This window comes from Podarcis erhardii, assembly GCF_964252035.2.
Source record: "Podarcis erhardii genome assembly, chromosome: 7".
Lineage (NCBI taxonomy): Eukaryota > Metazoa > Chordata > Lepidosauria > Squamata > Lacertidae > Podarcis > Podarcis erhardii.
Window position 1 is genome coordinate 17,394,335 of NC_138511.1, and position 24,283 is coordinate 17,418,617.

At 44.9% G+C, this 24,283-nt stretch overlaps 2 long non-coding RNA genes across 3 annotated transcripts in view; both read right to left on the bottom strand.

Moving 5' to 3' along the window:
- LOC309347037 overlaps nt 1-24,283 on the bottom strand; it is a 72,530-nt gene that overhangs the window by 21,663 nt on the left and 26,584 nt on the right. The gene's annotated exons all lie outside the window — the stretch shown is intronic.
- Nucleotides 15-23,958, bottom strand: LOC309347082. Its single transcript, XR_014158831.1, has 3 exons — nt 23,463-23,958; nt 22,240-22,526; nt 15-142 (listed from the first exon to the last, which is right to left on the bottom strand). It is a non-coding gene; the product is annotated as an uncharacterized lncRNA (long non-coding RNA).

Consider the following 24,283-nt stretch of genomic DNA (forward strand, 5'->3'; position numbering starts at 1 on the left):
TGACAAAAACGTCTTCAAGCGCAAAGTAGTCTATATGAAAGACAGGATCAAGTCTGCGGCCAAAGCAGAAATCCTAGGAAAAGCTATCAAAAGCAGTTTGTTTCCTTATGACTCCGATGATGATGATGATGATGGTGAGGACCTAGACAACCTTATTATAGAAGTTAGAAGAAGTAATACTAAATGTACTCTCTCCCTCTCTCTCTCTCTCTCTCTCTCTCTCTGTGTGTGTGTGTGTGTGTGCGCGCGCGCGCAATCTTATTTTTATTTTATCAGGGCAAATGGCCACTATCCAGCCAAACTATTTGGGCTAAACAGGTTTACTTCCTCATTGGCCATGCAGCTCTTCTGAGCATGCTCAACGCTCTAAGGCCACACCTGCACACCGTTAGCTATCCTATGGGTATGATTATCAATGAATACAACCCAACGGACAATCTCTGAGTAGGAATAGCAAGAAACATATATCATATATGGTTTCACATGTTTCACCCCCGTGTATTATTTTTTGGAACTCCCAATAAATCATCCATGGTCCTGGTAAAAATCAGTTTGGCTTTTTCTAATATTTTTTTGAGATCTCTTGCTTGGGCTTTTTCTGGGGTGACTCTCCCCCACCCCCATGTGTGGAATGCTCTCCCCAGGGAGGCATGTTTGGCATAATCTTTACCTGTTTTTTTGATGCCAGGCAAAAACATTTGGCTTCTTAAGGGTGGCATTGTGACCTGTTTCAGTGGGGAGGGATCTGGGAAGCTGTATTTTTTGTTTAAATTGGATCTTCCAGATTGTTTTTAATGTACGCCACTTTGGGTCACCCTGCAAGAAAAACAAATACCGCATTTTTCACCCTATAGGACGCACTTTTTCCCCTCCAAAAATGAAGGGGAAATCTGGGTGCGTCCTATGGGGTGAATGCAGGCTTTCGCTGAAGCTTGGAGAGTGAGAGGGGTCGGTGCGCACCGACCCCTCTCACTCTCCAGGCTTCAGGAACACATCCGCAACTTAAGCAACCCTGCGGGAGTTCCCGCAGGGCTGTCTAGGCTGCGGATAGCAGCTTGCTTCCCGGAGCGCCGGGCGCCCGGAAAGCAGAGCGCCCGGCACTTTGGGAACACATACGCAGCCTAGGCAGCCCTGCGGGACGTCCCACAGGGCTCCCCACGCTGCGGATAGCAGCCTGCCGCCCAGCGCGATGGGCGCCCTGAAGCAGAGCGCCCCGCCCGCCGGACAGACATCGGCCAGCCCCACAAGCTCGGGGGACAGCAAGGAGGCGCAGTGCCGACATCCCGCTGTTCCTCGACCTGGTTCGGTTTCCCCGACCTGGTTTTGGGGGGGAAATAAAGGGAATTTTTTTCCCTTTATTCCCCCCCCCCAAAAAAAAACTAGGTGCGTCCTATGGGACAAAAAATACGGTAAGACATGACCATTGTGGTTTAATTAAATTTATTAATTGCTTGTTAGAGGAAAAAAGAGATCTCCAAGTGACTTGCTACATGCCTGCATTGCAGGAACTTAGACTAGATAACCCATTGGATCCCCACTGTACGGTTCTATGATTTCATGAACAGCATGTGGTTAAGGTGTGTGTGTCTGTGTGTGTGGTGCCTATTTCATTTGTTGGACCCATGGCCATGAGTAAGTAGCTCCAGAGCCAATTGTAGGCGGAGCCCTTCCTCTACACAGATGCAAGGGCAAAAGATCGGAGGAAGGGAGAGGACTGGCAGTGCCATCCCTTGGGTCAGTTAAAATTAAGAAGCTGGCAGGTGAGGGTAAGGTTGATTGAGGTTATGGGGCACTGTGCCTCATTCGTCCTAAGGCATTAGCCCATTCCTGTGCATAGCTTTGGGTACAGCCCAAAGCAGTCCCTTCCCCCCATCTACTCCTCTGACCTTCGCAATGCAATTCAATTTTTAAAATACTTCTTTATTATTTTGCACAATACTTAAATTATCATCACATATACCATAAATGAAATCAAATTCTAAATAAAAAGAAAAAGGGAAATGGAAAAGGGGGAAAGGAAAAAAAGGAAAGAAATGGGAAATGGGGAAATGGGAAAAAATGAAAACAAAGCATTTTCATTCCATATTATGTCCATATTTTGGGATTATGTAAATCCCTTGACTTCCTTCCATTCCCTCCCCTGGTTCTTTTGTAATTTTTTATATTATACATGTCTATAATTTTCTTATCATTAATTTTTCTGATTTTGTACAAGCGTTTTCTAAAACCCTACTATTGTATTTATTTTCTTACAATGCTTTAGTAAATATGCAATAAACATTTTTTATAATTGTTGTCTTCTTGATTTCGTAGTCTTCCAGTTAATCTAGCCCCTTCAGCATATTCCATTAATTTACGTTGCCTGTCTTCTTTAGTTGGGGCTTGTTCTTCTTTCCACTGTTGGGCTATCAATGTCCGTGCTGCTGTTCCTGCATACATAAACAAACATTTGTGTTCTTTTGGTATATCCATTCCAATTATATCTATTAAGAAAGCTTCCGGGGGCTTTTACGAAGGTTATTTTTAACATTTTTTTCAACTCATAAATCATTTCCCCCAAACTTATCATAATCTTACATTTACACTACATATGGAAGAATGAACCTTCTATTTCTTTACACTTCCAACACTTATTATCTTTTGTTTTGTACATTTTTGATAATTTAACTGGAGTTGAATACCATATATACATCATTTCACCATACATGCAGTAAATTTTATATCATTTTTCCATAGTCTTTTCCAGTCCTCCATTTGTATATTATGTCCCATGTCTTTTGCCCATTTTATCATTACACATTTGACCTCCTCATCCTTTGTTTCCCATTCCAACAAAATAATCTGCATTTTTATAGTAATTTATATTCACTATCTAGTATTTCTCTGTTGAATCTTGAAATTTTGTATGTAAATCCTTTCTTTTTATCATTTTAAAATATTTAATTTAATTGAAAATACTGTAGCCAGTCTGTTACCTTTTCTTTTAATCATTATATTCTTTTAATTTTAATTTATTGTCCAATTCCGTTAAAAGCTCTCAAAATGTTACCCAATTGGATTTTATATTTACTTTTCTCAATGCTATTGCTTCCAGTGGCAAAAGCCACCATGGTGTTTTTTGTTTTAATAAATCTTTATATTTTTCCCAAACTTTGAAAATCCCCTTTCTCATTATATGATTCTGGAAGCTTCTACGTACCTTGGCCTTCTGACACCACAAGTATGCATGCCAACCAAATCTGTTGTTGTGTCCTTCTAAATCTAATAAGTCTATATTCTTCAATGTTATCCAATCCCGTATCTAGCACAAACAAGAGGCTTTATAGTACAATTTTATATCTGGTAGCGAGACGCCTCCTCTTTCTTTTAGATGTGTTAATAATTTATATTTTATTCTTGGCTTCTTGACCCTCCAGATAAATCTTGTAATATCTCTCTGCCACTCTTTAAAACAGTTTACATTACTTATTACCAGGACTGATTGAAATAGAAATAACATTTTTGCCAACAGTGGCGTAGCGTGGGGGGTGCAGGGGGGGCCGGCCGCACCGGGCGCAACATCTGGGGTTAGGGCAAATCCACGGGTTAGGGGGCGCAAATCCACGGGTTAGGGGGCGCAAATTACTTGCCTTGCCCCGGGTGCTGACAACCCACGCTACGCCACTGTTTGCCAATACATTCATCTTTATTGCTGCTATCCTACCTAATAGGGATAGATTCATAGATTCTAGTTTCTTTTTATTTCTTTCATATTTTTTCATAATTATATTTAAATATATTAATATTTTTTGCTGTTAACCATATTCCCAAATATTTCACTTTTTTATATATATTTATATCTGTCACCAGCTGTAACTTTTTTTTATCTTGTTCTAGCATATTTTTTTACTAGGAGCTTTGGTTTATTTTTATTTAATTTAAAGTCTGTTATCTGTCCAACGTTTTGTATTTTTTCTATTTCCTTTACTAATGAATTGGTTGGGTCTTCCACCGTGATCACTAAATCATCTGCAAATGCCTTTAATTTATATGACTTATTTCCTACCGTTATTCCTCTAATCTCATCATCTACTCTTATATCTCTCACCACTACTTCTAGAATTAAAATAAACAACAGGGGCAGCAAGGGACATCCCTGTCTTGTTCCATTTAGTAATTTTATACTTTTCTGCAATTACATTATTAATTATTAATCTTGCTTGTTGCTCTGAATATATGACTTCTATTCTTTTAAATGTTTCTCCAAAATCCATTTCTTTCAGAACCTTTAACATAAAGGTACAGGAAATATTATCTCTTTTTTTTCCTTATAAATTTTTATTGGTTTTCCATTAATTATACATATATACAGTCTGGATTACATAAGTTACATATAACATAGCTGTTACAAGAATCATATATATAATACACAGTTATTTTAGGCTCCACCGAGCCTCAGACTTCCCTTCACTTCGTTGGTAAGTATCAGATCATTTCTAAAGTTACGTGTTTTATCTCCTTTATATATTTGCCAAACACTGTTAGAGTTGTTCTAACCCTGCCAAAGTCATCGAAGTTCTATACTTATCTCTTATATACGTCAGATATTTGTTCCAATTTTCATGAAACTTCTGGTCATCCTGGTCTCTTAGTCTTCCTGTTATTCTAGCTAGTTCAGCATAATTTATCATCTTGGTCTGCCAGTCATTTATAGTAGGTATTAATTCCATTTTCCAACTTTGGGCTAACATAGTTCTAGTGGCCGTTGTGGCATATAGAAACAGATTTTTATCCTCTTTTTTTGATTTCCTTGCCAACTATTCCTAGCAGGAAAGCTTCAGGCTTTTTGGGAAAAGTATACTTAAAAAAATTTTTAAGTTCGTTTTAAATCAGTTCCCAAAAGCCTTTTACTTTACTGCATGTCCACCACATATGATACCATTCTATCAAAGGTACAGGAAATATTATCAAATGCTTTTTCTGCATCTACAAACATCAATGCCACCTGTTTCTCATTCCTTACTTCCAGGTATTCAATAATATCAATTACATTCTGACATAGGAAGAAAAATGGGGTCTCATCAAGAAATTCAGCTTCTTAGGGAAGACTGGACCTTCAGAAAGAGCACATTTTTGAGGCTCAAACCGGTCGGGAAATAAACAGAGACCAGGCCAGGCTATACGGAAAGCAAATCGGCTATAAGCCTGATCTTTATTTTTAAAAAACAGGACTGTTGGCAACAGTGTTCACACTCACATAACAGGTGACAGAGAGAACCCAGAACAAAAGGTGATTCTTACTATTATACCCTTTAATTTCTATACAGATTTATGGTAATCACAAACAGAAGACGTCAGAAGAGGCACAGTGAGGGGATTAGAACAGGTAAGTGGTGTGTCGGAAGGGGGTAGAAACTTGGTAATGGTGGTGTCATTATTTGTGAATGTTGTAAACAAAAGGCTTGGGCTGGTTCCTGCTTCCCAGCAATACTGTTAATGGTCAGGTTTTTCCTTTATTTACAGGAAAACTGCGGAGCTGTCGGGCTTCTCGATAAGGAAATTGAAGACAGGGTTTGGGAGTTACTTATTTGTACGGGTGTGATGCCCTAGTCTACATTTCTTTATTTGAATAAAAACATCTAGATTTGTGTATTTGTGTGTGTGTTCATTGCAGACTCAGTAGATGGCACTGGATGGTAGTCTGACAGTCTGTAAGCAGCAGGAAGCCAATTTTCCAATTCGGGTACAAAGTTTGATACAAAGTTATAAAAAACATAGTACATAACGATACAAATTTATATAAAAGCATAAAAATCACTAAGCAATAGGGAAATCGATACAGAGATTGAACTATGTTTAACTACACTCAAAGAGATAACATACACAAAAGTAGCAGTTTTAAAGATACAGCTACACAGAGTCACATAGCAGATAGTAAAGGCAATAGGCATAAGGGCATAGTTTGGTCTGTATATAAATTTATTTAGGGGACCCTGCTCTGGTAGTTGATTCTCTTATAACACATTCCTTATATTATCTTTCATTTGTCTTCCTGGTAGAAATCCTGTTTGATCTTGATTAATTATTTCTAATAATATATTTTTCATTCTATTAGCTAATATATTTGCATACAATTTATAATCAGCTCGGAAGAATATATTTGCATACAATTTCCTTCCAGCTCGGAGGAATCTGTCTACATCGGCAGGGAGTATCCGATCAAAGTGGTCCAATACTAGACCCGAGGACAGTCGAGGGGCCTCCAGTTCAGCTGCTGTATCCAAATTGGCAGGGAGGTCATGGCGGAGCAGCAAGACTTTCTCCACAAGAAAGCTTGCAAATGCCTCACAGCTATGGGCCAAATTCATATTTAAATTTGGCAGTTCCTCTAGGGTTGTTAGAGACCTAATTATTCTAAAAAGTTGCGCCGGGCGAGAGCTAGTGGATGCAATGGAAGCTGAGAAGTAAAACTTCTTTGGAGCTTTCACTGCCATCTCATAGGCTTTCATAAGCATCCTATAAGATGTCCTTGAGGCTCCATCATGAGCACATCACCATTCTCGTTCTAGCCATCTGAGGTCCTGCTTCATTTTCCGGAGCTCCTCAGTAAACCAGGGGGCCCGGTTTCGGTGGCGTCGCAGAGGGTGCTTAGGTGCAATCTCATTGATGGCCACCAAGAGCTGGTTATTCCAGTTCTTGACAAGCTCATTTAGTGAGCCACCAGGGGGAGCAGGGTCCCATAAGGCCTGATGAAATCCATCAGGATCCACCAGCCTTTGCAGGCCAGACCAAATAGGCTCGCCACCCAAGCGGGTTGGGGGCGGGAAGTCAATCCTGGCTTTCAGAGCGTAGTGATTAGACCATGGCACTTCCACAAGTGAGGACATGATCACATCTATACCCGCAGCAAAAATCAAATCCAGCGTGTGGCCTGCTTGGTGTGTGGGACCCAAAAGAAACTGGGAGAGCCCTAATGTCACCATGGAAGACACCAGGTCCAGAGCCCGTGAGGAAGGGGTGGCATCAGTATGGATGATGAAGTCCCCCAAAACCAGTAGGTTAGGGAACTCCAAGGCCCAGCCTGTCACCACACCCAACAGGCCTGACAGGGTGGCTGCTGGTGTGCTAGGTGGTTGGTACAGCAGCCAGACAGCCAAGCTCTCCTTGGTGCCCCACACTAGGCCAACACATTCAATGCCGGAGATTGATGGTGATGGAAGAGCCCTGAAAGAGCAATCCTTCCGGATTAACAATGCTACCCATCCCCCCGTCCCCGACCCACAGTCCACGACAGGTGGAGGACGGAGAAACCCAGGGGTGCTATCTCATGCAGTGTGACTACTTTGCCTTCAAGCACCCAGGCCTCCATCACACAAGCCAGGCAACCCCAAGCAAGATAAAAAAAAGTCTCTCATGGTGGCGGTTTTATTGCCTCTAGACCGGGCATTGCACAACACCAGTGATGGAGGTGGATAATCCCTGCTCACCCCGTCCCTCGGGATGGGGCATAGATTCGAAGGGGTTTGAGCATCAACACATCTCAAAATCCTTTGCCTGTAGTATCTACCCCCACCACCATACCTCCCTTGCCCTTCAACAGTAGTGATCCCAAACCCCATGTTGGCCTCCTCTATAAAGGAATGATATCCCCTCACTAACAAGTTGTCCCTGGACCAGGTCTCCTGAATCAGAAGGGTACAATGTTGAGATACAAAATCCGCAGGACAAACATCCCCAATAGGTGCAGCCCATCCCGCCGCACCCCAGGCAAGGAGGGTGGCCCCACAGTGGCCCACTAGCTGTCAATTCCTCCCTCCCTCATGGGATGGCTGAGGGGCTGTTAACTGAAGCTGCAGCAACTGCAGCTAGCAGCTGCCTCTGTAGCAGAGACCTCCGAATTCCAAAAACAGACAGCAGTGGATAAGTTCGCAAAAAAACCAACAACACACAAGCTAGGGGTGCTGAGAGGAGATGAAGGCAGTGCTGAGGGGTTTGTGGAAAAGAGTGGCTCTATGTCCCAGAGGGGAAATTACGAGCCAAGGTCTGAGGTTAGTGCCATGACAACCCCACAACCCCACAGTCTGGCATTTCAGGCTGCATAGGATGCTATACCAGGTGATGAGGCAGTTTTGGTGGCTGAGGGTGAAAGAGGAGACAAAGGAGTATGTACGAGTCTGTTAGTGGGTGAAGAGGCCCAGGGAAGCACCTGCAGGATTTCTCCAACCACTACCGACCCCACATGGACCATGGGAGACAATAGCTATGGATTTCATCACTGATCTACCAGAGTCACAGCGGCAGACAGTGATGTGGCTGGTGGTAGACCTGTTCTCAAAGATGGCACACTTGGTGCCATGCAAGAAGCTGCCAATAGCACAGGAGACAGCACAGCTCTTTGTGGATCATGTGTTCAAACTGCAAGGATTACCCTTGAGGGTAATCTCAGATTGACCAGCTCAGTTTACCTGGCAATTTTGGAAGAAGGTCGTCCAGCTGCTAGAGGCAGAGGTGTGCCTCACCTTGGCAAGGCACCCACAGACAAACAGGGAATCAGAAAGGACGAATGCCATGTTGAAGCAATACTTCAGGTGCTATGTGAATTATCAAAAAGATGACTGGGTGTCCAAGTTACCCGTGGCGGAGTTTGTGTACAACAATGCCCTTCATGCGTCTTGACAGCAAACTCGCTTTTTGCCAGTCACAGGTGCCTTTCCATCACAGGTAGACAGTCTTTCAGTGCAAGCTGTGGAAGAGTTCGTTGAAAAGATGGCAGCTATGCAGAGTTGGTTAAAGGAGCAATTGGACTTGACTAAAGAGTCATACAAGAAAGGGGCAGATAAGCATAGCAACCAGGTAGAGAGATAAAGGTGTGGTTGTCCACAAGAGATTTGCCCCAGAAAGGTAGATGCAGGCAGTTGGATCCTCAGCATGTGGGGCCCTTTGAAGTAATAGAACAGATCAATCTGGTGATGTTCCAGCTTAGGTTACCAGCTTCCATGAAAATACACCCTGTGTTCCACAGAGCACTGTTATCACCAGAACTTTCTGCACACCTTTACCAGAACCCTAGGGAAGCTGTAGTGGTGGAGGGAGAAGAGAAGTTCAAAGTGGTGCAGATTTTGGACTCTTGCTGGAGGAGGAGGAAGCTTACAGTATCTGATAGAGTGGAAGGGTTATGGACCAGGAGCTAGTTCCTGGGAATTTGCAGAGCACATCCATGCTCCAGAACTATAGAGGGAATTTCACCACAGTCACCCCAACAAACCTAGACCCAGAGGGTGGGGTGGGGGGGAGTGTGAGGAGAATCAGAACTTACAGGGTTAAACAGTTCTGTGTGACGTCTCACATTCTGAGGCGTGGTTATGTTCACATACGGGAATCTTTCTTTGTGTGTGTTTTTCCTTTCGTTTTTGGCTGAGAGACGAAAGGATGTCTGCTCTCTCACCGTGCTGATTTATGATGTTTTTCTTCTCATTAAAAGGCTGTTGGAGATTAGCAAGAAGCCTGTATTCAGTCTGATTTATTATCCACACACAAGGCAACACTTTCTGCCGCTACAAAACTCTGCTAAGGACTTTGCTAAGAGAGCTCAAGTTTTTTCTATCGGCACAGGCATCCATTGGCACAGGGGAAGTGTGCTGGGCGCCATCTTATCTCACAGGTTATGAGAGCTAGCCAAGCTTTGGAAGCTGTTGCCACGTCGTGCCTGTGTGTGTGGGAGAAGCCAGCTAGAGCTCCTGCCTAACATTTGAGGCAGCGAAGCTTGCTGGGGAGGATCTCATCTTCAGGACTGGGTGCCAAGAGGAGCTGCTGTTACGTGAGTAGGTTCAGCCCCGGGGGAGAAGATGGCAGATGGCCAGGAGTCCTACTCAGTCCCCTTCGAAAAATTAGATGGGAGAAACTGGAAGGAGTGGTCAAGGAAGCTGAAGGCCTGGCTGGTAGCCAAGGGTCTGTGGGAGGCGATCCAAGGGCCCCCACAGCAAGCTGCAGCCGGAGATGCAGCAGCGGTTGTTGCAGCTGCCCAAGCCTCACAGAGGAAAAACCAGAAAGCCCTAGGAGCTATAGTGCTCAGTTTGGAGGGCTCACAGCTACCTTTGGTGGAAGGTCTTGAGACTGCTCACGAGGCCTACCAGGCACTAGAGAGAGTGCACCACAGGACCACAGCTGGGGCAAAGATCCACACCACCAGAAGCTTGTTTGAGCTGAAGCTGCGTCCTGGTGATAGCATCAGACAGCATGTGACTAAGATGCTCTCTGTTTTCAACAAGCTGAGACTGTTGCAAGTCAACTTTACTGAGGAACTGAAAGTTTATATTTTGCTCAGCTCTTTGGACAAAAGTTATGACAATTTGTGTCTAACTTTGGAATCGATGAATCCAGCAGATCTTACGCTGCAGTATGTGACTGGTCGTTTGTGTGACGACGAGGAACGCCGTCTCAGAGAGGGCCAAGCTGGCTCAGGGTGCCCTGCCAGTAGCAGAGGGGGGGGCATGCCAGAAGACACAGTTCAGGCTTTTTCCACTCGTCGTTGTTTTGTCTGCGCGTCTGTTGACCATCTGTGTCGGTCCTGTCTGAGGAGAGCCAGAGAGGCCAGGCAGGATGTCTCCAAGGTTGCTTCCCATGGCAGTCAGCCAGGTTTCCATGGCAGCCAGTCTAGGAGAGGAGGCCAGCGTGGGAATGCGAAGGGAGGACGTGACAGAGGAAGTGAGAAGGACGGTTCTTCTTATCACCTAGCTGCCTCCATGGCAACGCTGCGAGACAACTCCAGTGAGGGCAGCATGCTGTGTTGGGTCATCGACTCAGGAGCCAGCCATCACCTATGCCATCGCCATCTAGTGGCGAAATGTGGAACTGCAGGGCTGTTTCAACTGGGAAAACAGTCACTCTTGCTGATGGCTCACAGAGACAATTAACCACTGTTGGCAATGTGTTTGTTTCTTTTTTACAGGCAGAGCTGGAGGTCTACATTGTGCCAGGAATGAAGTGTCTTTTATCTGTATCTGCTCTTGTAAAGGAGGGTTATAAGGTTTGCTTTGAAAATGATGTCTGTTCTATTTCCAGGGGTGGGAAACAACTGGTCAATGTTGCATGCCAGAACAACCTCTTTGTTCTGGAGACACCTCTGGAGGGTAAGGGGGACACTGAGACAGCACAGGCGCAGTGTGCTAACGTTCCCACACATGATTCGTGTGCTCACTTGTGGCACAGGAGAATGTTGCACAGCTGTTGGAAATATATCCAGAAGTTGCCCAAATGCACTGAAGGTTGCAAGATGAAAGCATGTGGTAAATTCTTGGATTGTAGGGCATGCAAAAGAGCAAAGATAAAAAGGTGCAGTTATCCCAGATCGGAGAGGGTAACCACAAGGCCTTTTGAGCTTGTGCATACAGACCTTTGTGGACCCATGCCAGTGCCGAGTCTGGTCGGGGCCAGGTATGCGCTCACTCTGACAGATGATTTTTCGAGGAACGGCTGGGTTTTCTTGCTGAAACGGAAAAGCGAGGCGGCGCAACTGATCAAAGACTGGGTTGCGGCAGTGGAACTACAGTTTTCCACCAAGGTGCAGAGTTTTCAGAGTGACCGAGGCAGAGAGTTCACCGGGCCTGCTCTGCAGAGTTTCTTCCGCCAGAAAGGGATAAGTCACAGGTTGACGGTTGCTTTTTCTCCTCAGGAGAATGGTGTAGCGGAGCGCAGGAACAGAACGATAGCTGAGACAGCTGACGCTCTACTGTTTGACTCTGGTTTGCCTCAGAGCTTTTGGGCCAAAGCTTGGAAAGCTGCCAGCTTCACTTTGAACAGGTCCTATAGCTCTGTTGTAGGAGACACACCCTATTTTCTGCTGCACTGGAAGAAGCCCAAGGTGCATTTCTTCCATGTGTTTGGTTGCGAAGCTTGGGTGCTTGTGCCAAAGGCTCAACGCAAGAAAGGTGACCCAAGGTCCAGGAAAATGATCTTTTGTGGGTACAAGCCTGCGACAAAAGGGTGGAGGTTTGCCTATCCAGAAGGCGATCAGTCCAGGATTCTAGTCAGCAGGAGTGCTGAGTTCTGTGAGCAGAGTGGTTGGTCAATGATCCATGCAAATCCTGACATTCTCTCAGAGTGTCTGTCTGATTCTGCTGCGGAGGGAGAGTTAGAAGCCGAACCTGTTGATGAGGACCAGGTCTCTGACCAGGGTCAAGGACAGGGAGGGGCATCTCCACAGGTTGTTAAAAGAGAGCCCAAGAGTGAGCATTTGTCTCCCGTTAGTAAAGTTCAGAAGGCCAGAAGATGCAGTATGTCAGAGGGGGAGTCTTCTGATAACAAGGACACACTTGCTGGCCCCAGTGGGTCAGAGGGAGACCTGAGACAGTGCTCAGACGTTCCACACACACTACAAAGGGGGTACCACCTGAGAGGTTTGAGGTCACCAGCGTGTGGGTTGGTTTAGCGCAGTGCGAACCTGAGAGTTTTGAGGAGGTTCAACAGTTGCCTGAAGCAGAAGCCAGGAAGTGGCAAGAGGCAATGGGAAAGGAGTTGAACTCAATGAGGTCCTTAGGTGTGTTCTCCACCACAAAGCTGCCAGAGGGCAAGCAGGCCGTGAGCTGTCGTTGGGTTTACAGGATTAAGCCCACAGCGTCTGGAGAACCACAGTACAAGGCGAGGCTTGTAGCCAGAGGGTTCACGCAGAGAAGGGGGCTGCATTACACTGAGGTGTATGCTCCTACATCTCAGAGTGAGACTCTGTGCGTGCTTTTAGCAGTAGCTGCTCAAAGAGGGCACCAAGTGCACCACTTTGATGTGGATGTGGCTTATTTGAACTCGGATCTGAAGGAGGATCTGTACATGCTACCTCCTCCAGGGTTTGAGGGCAATGAGCCAGGTGTTGTGTGGCAACTACACAAGTCAATTTATGGTTGAAACAGTCAGCCAGAAATTGGAACATGTGCCTGAATGAAGCTCTGGAAAGTTTGGGTTTCCGGAAGAGTCTTGCAGACAGTTGCCTGTACCTGAAGGGTTCAGGAGAGACACAGGAAGCGATTCTGGTGTTTGTAGATGATATTCTGTACGTGGCACAGACAGGTAGACAGGTGCAAAGTTTTGCCAAAGAGCTTGGTAAGAAGTTTAAGCCCAAAAACCTTGGTCCCGTTCAGGTTTATCTAGGCGTTAGGATAGACAGGTCTGAGAACGGGAGTTTCTTGCTCAGTCAGAAAGGCAAGATTGAGCAGTTGCTTGAGAAGTTCCGGATGTCTGACTGTGCAGGGGTCAGAACGCCCATGGAGACCAACTTGGTGAAGGACAGTCAGCTTGGGGAGCGTTCTGAGTTCCAAAACCCTGAGGTGTTTCAGTCAGCGCTAGGGAGTCTGTTGTATCTCTCTCAGTGGAGCAGACCAGACATAGCGTTTGCTGTGAATCTGCTCAGCAGGGAGGCTACAAAGCCCAGTGTGAATGCCTGGCAAGGCATCAAGAGAGTGTTGAGGTATTTGCAGGATACCAAAGAGTTTTGCCTCACGTTGTCAGCTGAAGGTGACGCACGGCTTACGTGCTGGAGTGACAGCGATTGGGCTTCTCTTGGAGACAGGAAGTCTGTGTCTGGGCTGGTGGTAAAGTTTGGGGAATCCCTGGTTGGGTGGAAGTCCCAGAAGCAAAGTCTTATTGCACTTTCTTCCACTGAGGCTGAGTTCAGTGCATTGTCAGATTTGTGCAGGGAGTTGGACTTCTACCAGTGCTTGATCCAAGAGATTTGTGGGGATTGTTGCTTGCCCATAACTGTTTGGGGAGTCAATCAATCTTGTCTTAGGTTGGCAGAATGTGGACAGTTCAAGTCCAGAACCATGCATTTGGACATACGTTTCCAGAATGTATGTCAGAGTGTCCAGGCAGGTTGGATATGGCTCAAGTATTGTTCGAGCCAGGAAAACCTATCTGATGGGTTTACTAAACCCTTGACCTTCCAGTGACATGGGGAGTTCTGTGAAGGGTTGTGTTTAGGGTGAGTTGTACTCACAGTTTCCCTCAGGATGCGAGACAAGATGGGGTGTGAGGAGAATCAGAACTTACAGGGTTAAACATCTGTGTGACGTCTCACAGAACTGTTTAACCATGTAAGTTCTGATTCTCCTCACAGGGAGAAGAGGAGGAGGAGCCAACAGTGTGGTGCGGCAGCTAAAAAAGCCAATGCAATTCTGGGCTGCATCAATAGGAGTATAGCATCTAGATCAAGGGAAGTAATAGTGCCACTGTATTCTGCTCTGGTCAGACCTCACCTGGAGTACAGTGTCCAGTTCTGGGCACCACAGTTCAAGAAGGACACTGACAAACTGGAACGTGTCCAGAGGAGGGCAACCAAAATGGTCAAAGGCCTGGAAACGATGCCTTATGAAGAACGGCTAAGGGAGCTGGGCATGTTTAGCCTGGAGAAGAGGAGGTTAAGGGGTGATATGATAGCCATGTTCAAATATATAAAAGGATGTCACATAGAGGAGGGAGAAAGGTTGTTTTCTGCTGCTCCAGAGAAGCGGACACGGAGCAATGGTTCCAAACTACAAGAAAGAAGATTCCACCTAAACATTAGGAAGAACTTCCTGACAGTAAGAGCTGTTCGACAGTGGAATTTGCTGCCAAGGAGTGTGGTGGAGTCTCCTTCTTTGGAGGTCTTTAAGCAGAGGCTTGACAACCATATGTCAGGAGTGCTCTGATGGTGTTTCCTGCTTGGCAGGGGGTTGGACTCGATGGCCCTTGTGGTCTCTTCCAACTCTATGATTCTATGATTCTATGAGAGTTATGTAGGGGGTGGTTGTGTCAGGAACATGGCTCAGCCGAGCACAGGGTAACAGGCAGAGTTGAGCCAAGTGAGAGAGAGACCTTTCTGCAGACAAAAGTTGGCTGTTAGAGATGGGAATGGAGAACTCGACCCCCTCTTCATGACGAAGTCACTGACACAGATAGCTCTTAAGCAGAGGGAAAGTTAGGAGGCAGTCAGAGTGTTACTAGGCAACCAGAAGAGAGGCAGAGGACAGAGACTGTGTCTTGTGGAAGTGGGGAGGGGGAAGTCCAACCTCTCACTCCTTGTTCTCGGAAACTGGACAAGGACAAAGTGCAATGGAAAGTCAAGAGGAGAAGGGTTGGAATCTGCTGTCCTTCCTTCTGTGAGAGGGGCGGAGATTCAGACTGACCAACTCCTTTAATGAGAGGAGGCTAGAAGCCATGCTCAGGATGTGTTTTTGTACATAAAAGTACCATAAAACTGCCGGAGTGTCATTAATTTTTATCGATGGTTGTTTGCCTGCCTGAGATCAGTACACCTGTGATTCTCCAGCTGATCAAAAACTATGGAAGTATAGCCAGAGATATGAGTGAGCTTTTTCTTGGTATGAACTTTCATGTGCATGCATGAAGAAGTGTACATGCACACAAAAGCTCATACCAAGAACAAACTTAGTTGGTCACTAAGCTGCTACAGGACATTTTGTTTATTTGTTTATTTGTTTATTTTTATTTTATATATATTACACATACCCATTGAACTTGATGAGGCTGTGGATTTTATGTAGATAAGCGCAGGACTGCAGGATGTGTTTCAGGGGCTCTGTGTCTATTATTGCTGTACTACTGTTTGCCTGACAGCTGCCAGTAAAAATGCCAGAAGTTCCTTAGAATGGAAGCTCTTGTCTGAGCCCTGAAATAAAGGTAGTATTGATTAATCTAATAGATACCTAATTATCATGTTGCATTGTTATATCAAAGCATTATTGTAAGCCAAAGACAGAATAGCAAATAAGGAGCTGTCCTCTTAAATTAAGATATATAATACATAATTCCCCCCATTGTTTCAAATCCAGGATTGTGATGCAGCACAACAAATCTTCCAATGGCAATGGCATTGAAGACCTAATTGCCTCCATTGTTTCAGCATGTCCAGGAAACAAATATGCCTCTTAAATCCTATGTCAGACAGTGTATCCATGGCAGAGGTAAAACTTCATTTGCAGTCTTATCCACATACACATTGAACTCAATGAGAGTGTGGATTTTGTGTAGTTAAGCACAGGACTGCAGGATGTGTTTCAGGGGCTGTGTGTCTAGGCATTCAGGCTATGCTATCAGATCCTCCAAGTGTCCCAATTTAATCAGGACTTATTGAATTGGCAGAAGCTGCTCCAGCTTCTGATCCCAATCCAGGATGTCCTGATTTTCCCAGAGGCCACTCTGAGCTGTGTTGCATTTCAAAATGCAGCATGGGCTGGAGCAATCTTCCTGGAGGCTGCTCTAGGCTATGGGAAAGGAAGAGGTCAACAGCAAGTAAGGGGCAAGCGATGGAGATGGGGTGCAGTGGGGCGGTGACCTGAATTTTTGTCACAAAATGTTGGAGGGTGTGCGCTAACAACAACCAAGAAATACGTCAATGGGTCCAATATACATTCCTTTGGGGGGCTTTCTCCAATTTGCACATTCATATTTGTGAGATGGACGATTGAGAAGAAAATGATTGGGGAGCTGTGCATTATGCAATCCTGACATGGATATAGGAAACAGTCAGGATATAGGAAACAAAGGAACAGTCAAGAAAGAGAACAGAAGACTACACAGCCTTGGCAAGGTGCGCCCTGTTCTCCACGTCAGCACAAGATGACTAATTGCCTTCCCTAATGGCACTTGGTCTTAGTCCAGAAAAAGGTAGCATCACCCAATAGAGCTGAAGAAGGGCTATATAAAAAAGCAGAGAGCACCATCCTGGCCACAGCAGAGACCAAAGGCAACTCTTCCTCGCCTCTATTCTTTTTGGCCAACTCAAGGAGGACACTCCAATTCTGACGCACCATGAAGTCGTGTCTCATCCTGCTAGCTGCAATGCTGTTGGTTTCAACGCTTAGCGGTTCTGATGGTGAAGACAAACCGGGCCGCGTAGTAAGTAATGTTAAATGTTTGTGGGTGTCTCTATGTGGGATGGTATGTGGGTGTGAATTGGCTCCTTGCTGTATATGGCGAAGATGTGTTCTGTTGCTTGTTCTAAAACTAAACAAATGGGTTGTGAGTAGAAGATGAGAGCCTGGGTTGTTTCCAATGGTGGTCCTCCTCAGAGCAGACCCATTGTAATTAATGGGTTTGACTAACAGGCCCAGGGGGGGAACAACCCAAATTGTGCATGAGTTGAACTTTGTACAAAGTTCCGAAGCAAAAAGGGGGACGGAGAGTGGGGGGGGGATGCATTGTGTCTGATGTTGGTCCTACACATAAGAACATATGAAGAACCAATGACCTAGCATCTGTTCTAGCACCCTGTTCTTCCCATAAAGCAGGAGCCAAACACAAGAGCAGTCTCCTCTCCTGCAGTTTCCATCAATTGGGTTAGGGCTGCCATATTCCCAAAAGTGAAAGTTGCCATGTGGGTTTTCCCAGACATTTTGCCAATTTGGTGAAAACCCGCCCAGATGTCATTTTGCCAGTCCAATTCCTGGGAAAACACAGTCATATGGCAGTCCTAACTTGGATGCATTTCTGTCTCTGACTGTGGAAGCAGAGCAGAGTCATCCTAAATAGTACCCATCAGAGTAGACCCACTGCAATTAATGAGCATGGTTAACATGCTCGTTCTTCCATGTGACATCCTGTCAAGAGGTCCATCCCACACAATGTCAGAATCAGGCCAGCACCCTCCAATTGGCAGGTGTCTTCTCTATTGTCATTTCTGTGCCCACTACAGATGTTCTACTTTGACAAACCTTCTAAAAGCTTTGTCTCTCTTGGATTTTCCATTGCTTTCATGGGTGTGATATTGTTCTTTTAAAAATGCTTTTATGTTTAATATATAGATATGGTATTAGACTGTAAGTTACTTTGGGAAGTGCTTCGTTAATAATAGTAGTAGCAACAATGAAAAACAACAACCCACTTTTTCCCAGATTTCTCCTTCTCCTGATCTTCCCAATCCAATGCTAGAGAGGATTGAGGAAATCAATATGGGAAAGGTCCAAGAGGCACCTATTCCAGGTGATAAACCTAACCTGCCTCCTTCTTCCTACAGATCAGGGCTACTTGCAAAACATTGACCCAGCAGATCCCAGTTGGGCACAATCCCCCCCCAACTCCTGCTGGGACCCTAGTCATCCTCCTTGAAGCAAACATGGAGCATGGGGTGTTTCATGATGTCAACTGTCAATCAACTGACAGGAGGTTATCAGTATGATGGTTGGAGCATCAAAGCCCTGCCTATGCATGCTTTTCCACTCCCTGCAAGGAAGGAGGCTTCATCACCATTTGAAGGAGTCCATTCCACTGTTAAACAGCTCTAACCATCACAACAACGTACTACCTAATGTTGAGTTAGAATCTGCTTCCTTGTAACTTGAAGCCATCAGTTCTGGACCTACCCTCCAGAGCTGGAGAGAACAAGCTTACACCATCCTCCATGTGACAGCCATTTAGTTTAGCTATCTGGCTAGCATATCTCCTGTCATTCTCTTATCCAGGCTAAACATACCCAACTTCCTCAACAGTTCCTCATAAGGCCTGGTTTCAAGACCCTTGATTATCTTGGTCACCTTTCCTCTGCACACATTCCAGCTCATCAATATTCTTCTTAAACTGTGGCACCCATAACATGACACAATACTTCAGCTGACCAAGGCGGAATAAAATGGCACCACTACTTCCCTTAAACTGCACACTATACTTTGATTGATGCAGCCTAGGATATCATTAGCTTCTTCTTCTTCTTCTTCTTCTTCTTCTTCTTCTTCTTCTTTTTTTTTTTTTTTTTTTTTTTGCTGTTGTGTCACACTCTTGGCTCATGTTTAGCTTGTTGTCTACCAAGACCCCTAGATCCTTTTCACATGTAGTATTGGCAAGCCAGGTCACCACCACCATCACCAAAATTCTTCTGATTTAAAAAGGGGAAAGTTCCCTAAAATGAGGAGGTTGTGGAAAAGGAGACAGAAAGGCAAAGTCAAGAGGGTGAAATAACTCCAAAATGCTTGGGAGTTGTTTAAAGATACAATATTTGAAGCTCAACTTGAGTTTATACCGCAAACCCGGGCAGGTACAATGAGGGCCAAGAGCAAACAGGCTTAAGAAGCAACGTGGAAGAAGCTATTAGAGGCAAGGAAGCTTCCTTCAAAAAACTGAAGTCTTGTCCAAAGGAAGAGATCACGAAGGAATACAAACTCGGGCAAGTTGAAAGATTTGTTACCAATAAAAGAAAGTATTTCACCATGCAGCACATAGTAAGAGACAATGACGGCCACCAACCTAGATTGCTATAAAAGAGGTTTAGATAAATTTATGGAGGAGGAGAGGGCTATTGATGGCTACTAGACATTGTGGCTATGCTCTACCACCACAGTTGGAGGCAGCAATACTGGTTACTGGAAAGCACAGTAGGGGATTAGGCTCTTGTGCTCAAATCCTGCTCTTTGGTTTTGAGAACAGGATGTTGGACTAGGTGGGATTCTGGCCTGATGGTGCAGAGTTCTTCTTATGTTCTTAATAATGCATGATTCAATTTCAGCAGTGGGATCAGGAATGGTCAAATTCAGGAAGGGTGAGCCCCAGAGCAGAATGAACCAGAAGAACAGTCAAGGAAGGAGAATGAAGGAATTCCACTCAGCAGTGGCAAAGAGCTTAGTGTTCTCCATGCCATCATGAAGCAGCTAGTTGCTCTTCCAAACTTCACTTTGCTTTTGTCCAGAAATAGATAGTATAACCAAACAGAGCTCAAAAAGGGGTATATAAAGAAAGCAAAGAGCACCATCTCAGGCAGAGCTGAGACAAGGGCAACTCTTCCTAGGGAAGGAACTCTGCCTCTATTCCTTTCTGCTGACCAAAGGGAGACACCCTGATTCTGAGCCATCATGAAATGGTCTATCCTGCTAGCTGTAATGATCCTGGTTTGTGCTACAAGAATGTTGGCTAACGAGGAGAGCCTCATTGAGGACCAGGCTGGCGTCCTAGATGATGTGAGTAGAATTAACACTGAAAGCAGTGGGTGGGAGAAGGTCTTGACACTTGGAAGCTACCACCAGGTCTTGAGTAGTGGTGCTTGCTGTGGAGGCTGGTCCAAGAGGGCAGCCAGGGCTTAGCCCTACCAAGAGAAATGCCCAGCATTTATTTATTTTTAAGTGCATTCAGACTCCAACCCCCCTCAAAAGGTATGCGAGGGGCAGAAAACAAAAGACATGGAGGGAGGGAAAAAGAAAGGGAAGGGGGAATAATTAAAATGTGACACCAGAGAAGGGAGCAGAGCAACCAGTGACCAGCAGTAGGTGGGTGAAATCGTGTTTTGGAAATATAGAGCTGCTGAGTATCATTTACATATAATGGAAATAAACCAAGGCCAAAAATGTTTTAACTAACAGGTAACGTTGTGGAATGACATATCTAAGATTGTTCTACTAGGGCAGGGGTCTGCAACCTTTAAGACAAAAAGAGCCACTTGGACCCGTTTCCGAAGAGAAAAAAAACTGGGAGCTGCAAAACCATTGCAACATTTAAAACAAATATATCTCCGGAGCCGCAATCTGACAGCGGGCAGGACGGTGACGTCCTGATGGTGCGTGACTAACGCACGCACCGCCCCCATGCGACGTCACAGCCAGTACAGCGCCCGCCACCGTGGGGAGTGTCGGGGCGCACAATGCGCCTCCTCCCCTCGCTAGTATCCGTCCCGGAGCCGCGGCAAAGGTGTAAAAGAGCCACATGCGGCTCTGGAGCCACAGGTTGCTGACCCCTGTACTAGGGGAAAATAATGTTAAATAGGTCACTGTAGATCCATCCTTGGATACTTTTCTGTTCCTCTTCCTCTCTCTGGCCAATCAGCTCTCAGCAACACTCAGCAGTATCATTCCAAAAGGATTGCTATTGTCATGAATCTCTAGACAGAAAAAAATTTCAATGTTTATTTTACCAGGGCAATGTCAAGTACGTCTTCAAGCGCAAGGCGGTCCCTTTCAAAACCAAGATCAAGAGGTCGATGACGGGCGCATTCATGGGAGCTGCTCTTATTGGCACTCTGATGCCTGATATACCCGACGAGGCCATTCAGGGTGAGGACCTAGACAACCTTACTGGAGAAGTTAGAAGAAGTAACACTCTCTCTCTCTGTTTGTGTGTCTGTGTGATCTTATTTTTATTTTATCAGGGCAAAAAATGGCCATTATCCAGCCAAACTATTTGGGTTAAACGGGTTTACTTCCTCATTGGCCAGGCAGCTCTTCTGAGCATGCTCAACGCTCTAAGGCCACACCTGCACACTGTTAGCTATCCTATGGGTATGACTATCAGTGACTACAACCCAACAGACAATCTCTGAGTAGGAATAGCAAGAGACACATATGGCTTCACATGTTTCACCCCCGTGTATTATTTTTTGGAACTCCCAATAAATCATCCATGGTCCTGGTGAAAATCAGTTTGGCTTTTTCTAATATTTTTTTGAGATCTCTTGCTTGGGCTTTTTCCGGGGTGACTCTCCCCCACCCCCCTATGTGGAATGCTCTCCCGCAGGGAGGCATGTCTGACATAATCTTTATCTGTTTTTTGGTGCCAGGCAAAGACGTTTGGCTTCTAAAGGGTGGCGCTGTGACCTGTTTCAGTGGGGAAGGATCTCGGAAGCTGTATTTTTAGATTACATTGGATCTTCCAGATTGCTTTTAATGTACGGCACTATGGGTCACCCTGTGAGAAAAGCAAATAACACATGGCGGCGATGTTTAAATTTATTCATTGCTTGTTAGAGATCTCCAAGTGACTTGCTACATGCCTGCAATGCAGGAGCTTAGACTAGGTGACCCATTGTGTCCCAACTGTATGTTTCCATATGATTCCATGAACATTGTAACAGCATATGATTGGGGGGTGCCCATTTCATTCGTTGGACCCATGGCCATGGGTAGGTAGCTCCAGAGCCCATTACAGGCAGGACCCTTCCTCTACACAGATGAGTTCTGCAAGGGCAAAAGATCAGAGGAAGGGAGCTGACTGGCAGTGCCCCCCTTGGGTCTGTTGTAATTAAGAAGCTGGTGGGTGAGGTGAAGGTTGATTGAGGTTATGGAGTCCTGTGCCTCATTCGTCCTGAGACATTAGCCCATTCCTGCCCATAGCATTGGATACAGCCCAAGGAAAACAATGAGCAGTTCCCCTCCCCCATCTACTACACTGACCTTCCCTAAAAGTGGTTTAGGGCAAGGAGGCCACTGACAGGCAAGTCAATGTAGGGAGGGCTTGAAAGCCACTACTACAGCAATGAGGCCTTAATCTCTTTTCTTTCTACAAATAGCGTATTTTGACTTTTGATTACGAACCGTACCTCAGTCGTCCACCTGATGCCAAAGTTCAGTGAAGCCACATAAGACAACGAGCCTGTGCAGCAAAGTAGTCCTCACTGCGGATGTTCCTCCTCAGCACCACAAACCCAGAATGCAGAATCCCAGATTGAGCGAGAGATGTTCCTTTAGACCCCAACCTACCGATATATCTGAGGAGCATGATACTTATAGATTTGGTTCAGCTCCAGGTTTTTTTGAGGGAGAGGTGGGCAGTAGTTCTTCATTTCACACTCAAATCCACATAGAAAACTGCAAATAATGAAGCATTGTTTTAATTTCTGTTGTGCAACCAATGATCAAAGTATTGATTAATTACCACAACAGTGGGAAAGGTTTTTAATAACTTTGATTTTTTCATTTCTTTTCCTCCTTGGCACTCTTTGCTATAACTGCATATAACACAAGTGTAATGCAAGTAATAAAACATGCTTTGTTTTAATTTCTAAAGTATAAGCAATCCATTGTGGCAAGAGAAGAAAAGCTTTAAATAACTTCAATTGTTGTTTTATTTTCATATAATTAATAAAGAGGGCATTGCATGGCATATCACTCCTTTGTCTATTTTTCCTTTAGTGTGTCATTTCTGTAAATTTTAATGCCCCCAGGAGAGGAGAGGGGATTATTTACAGAGGGGAAAAGTTGATAATGCTTAAATCACAATTAAACTAAAAGGTGAAACAGGACAATTTGAAACTTGTATTCCTGGGGGTGAGCAGAGCCTCACCAGGTCCCCTCTGAAACCCAGAGACAGACTTTGGATTCTGAAGGGACCACAGCCATGGAAATTTGCTACCCACCTCATAAAGAAATAAATATGTAACATCAGCAAAACAAATAAAAAGCATGATAAATCAGGTCACTAAGTTTCCCTGAACCTTTTGAAGCACTTTTAATAAAACACAACTTATTTCAGTTCTCCTCCAGGATTTTTACTCACAATTTAGCCAGATGTGCAAGGATATCACAATCTAATGATCCCTGGCATGCAAACATCTGATAAGCAGTAATGAGTCTCCGTCAGCTTTTTGTACATTTAATTGCAAGAAAGACACATCCAGAGCAAGGCTTCCCACCTCCTCTCAGCAAAGGAGTTGCTCAGCCTAAATCAGAATCCCACCCGCAACAGGAAGGATGCCAGAACCCTGCTTTTCTCCTCCTTCCCTTCCACAGTTCTCTGAGCCTCACCCATCTCCCTGTGCCAGGACTGATTGGTTGGCCTATCTCTTCCCCAGAAAACACAGACTCCGGCTTATTTGATGGTTGCCTGGCAACGCTTTGGCCGGCTTCCAACTCTTCCACTCCTTGTGAAGTAAAGGCTTCTTCCCTGGGAAGGAGGGGTCCCGAGCTGTCCTGTCTGGAATCTAACAGTTCTCCATCATATGCCAAGTCAACCTCTTGTTCACTCAGCTCAAATTCTGGGTCTGAACCTTCTACTGCACCCTGGAGGGCCAAGTTCCTGACACACAAGATACTCTAGGATTGATCTAGCAAATGTTTTAAAATAGAATATATATCATCATCAACAACAACAACAACCTTTATTACGGTCCAGAGACCCAACAAATCGTTATAAAGCAATACACAATTCATACAGCCTACCTCCAGGTTAAACAAGCATTTTGTTCAGAATATAGGGATCATTGGTTCTTGCAACCACCAATAAAAACTTTGCCACTGCTAATGTTCTGGTGTTTGTCCAGTCTTCCAATAGGAACCTGACACAGTGAGCCTCTGATTTTCCTGGGAAAGGTACCAGAAAGGGTAATATCAGTTCAGCCTGGCTTGCTCATATTTTGCACAGTACAACAAAATATGTTTTATGGAATCAATGTCTTGAGCACACGAGCAAAGTTTGTCCTGGTAGGGAACTCCTCTCAACCTGCCATCCAACACTGCAGAAGAAAAGATGTTTAGTTTGCACAGCTGTACATTTAGTTTATACAGTTTACACAGCTGTATATGAAGCAAACAGAGAATATCAAGTCTGCATAAAACATTTCTCCTCC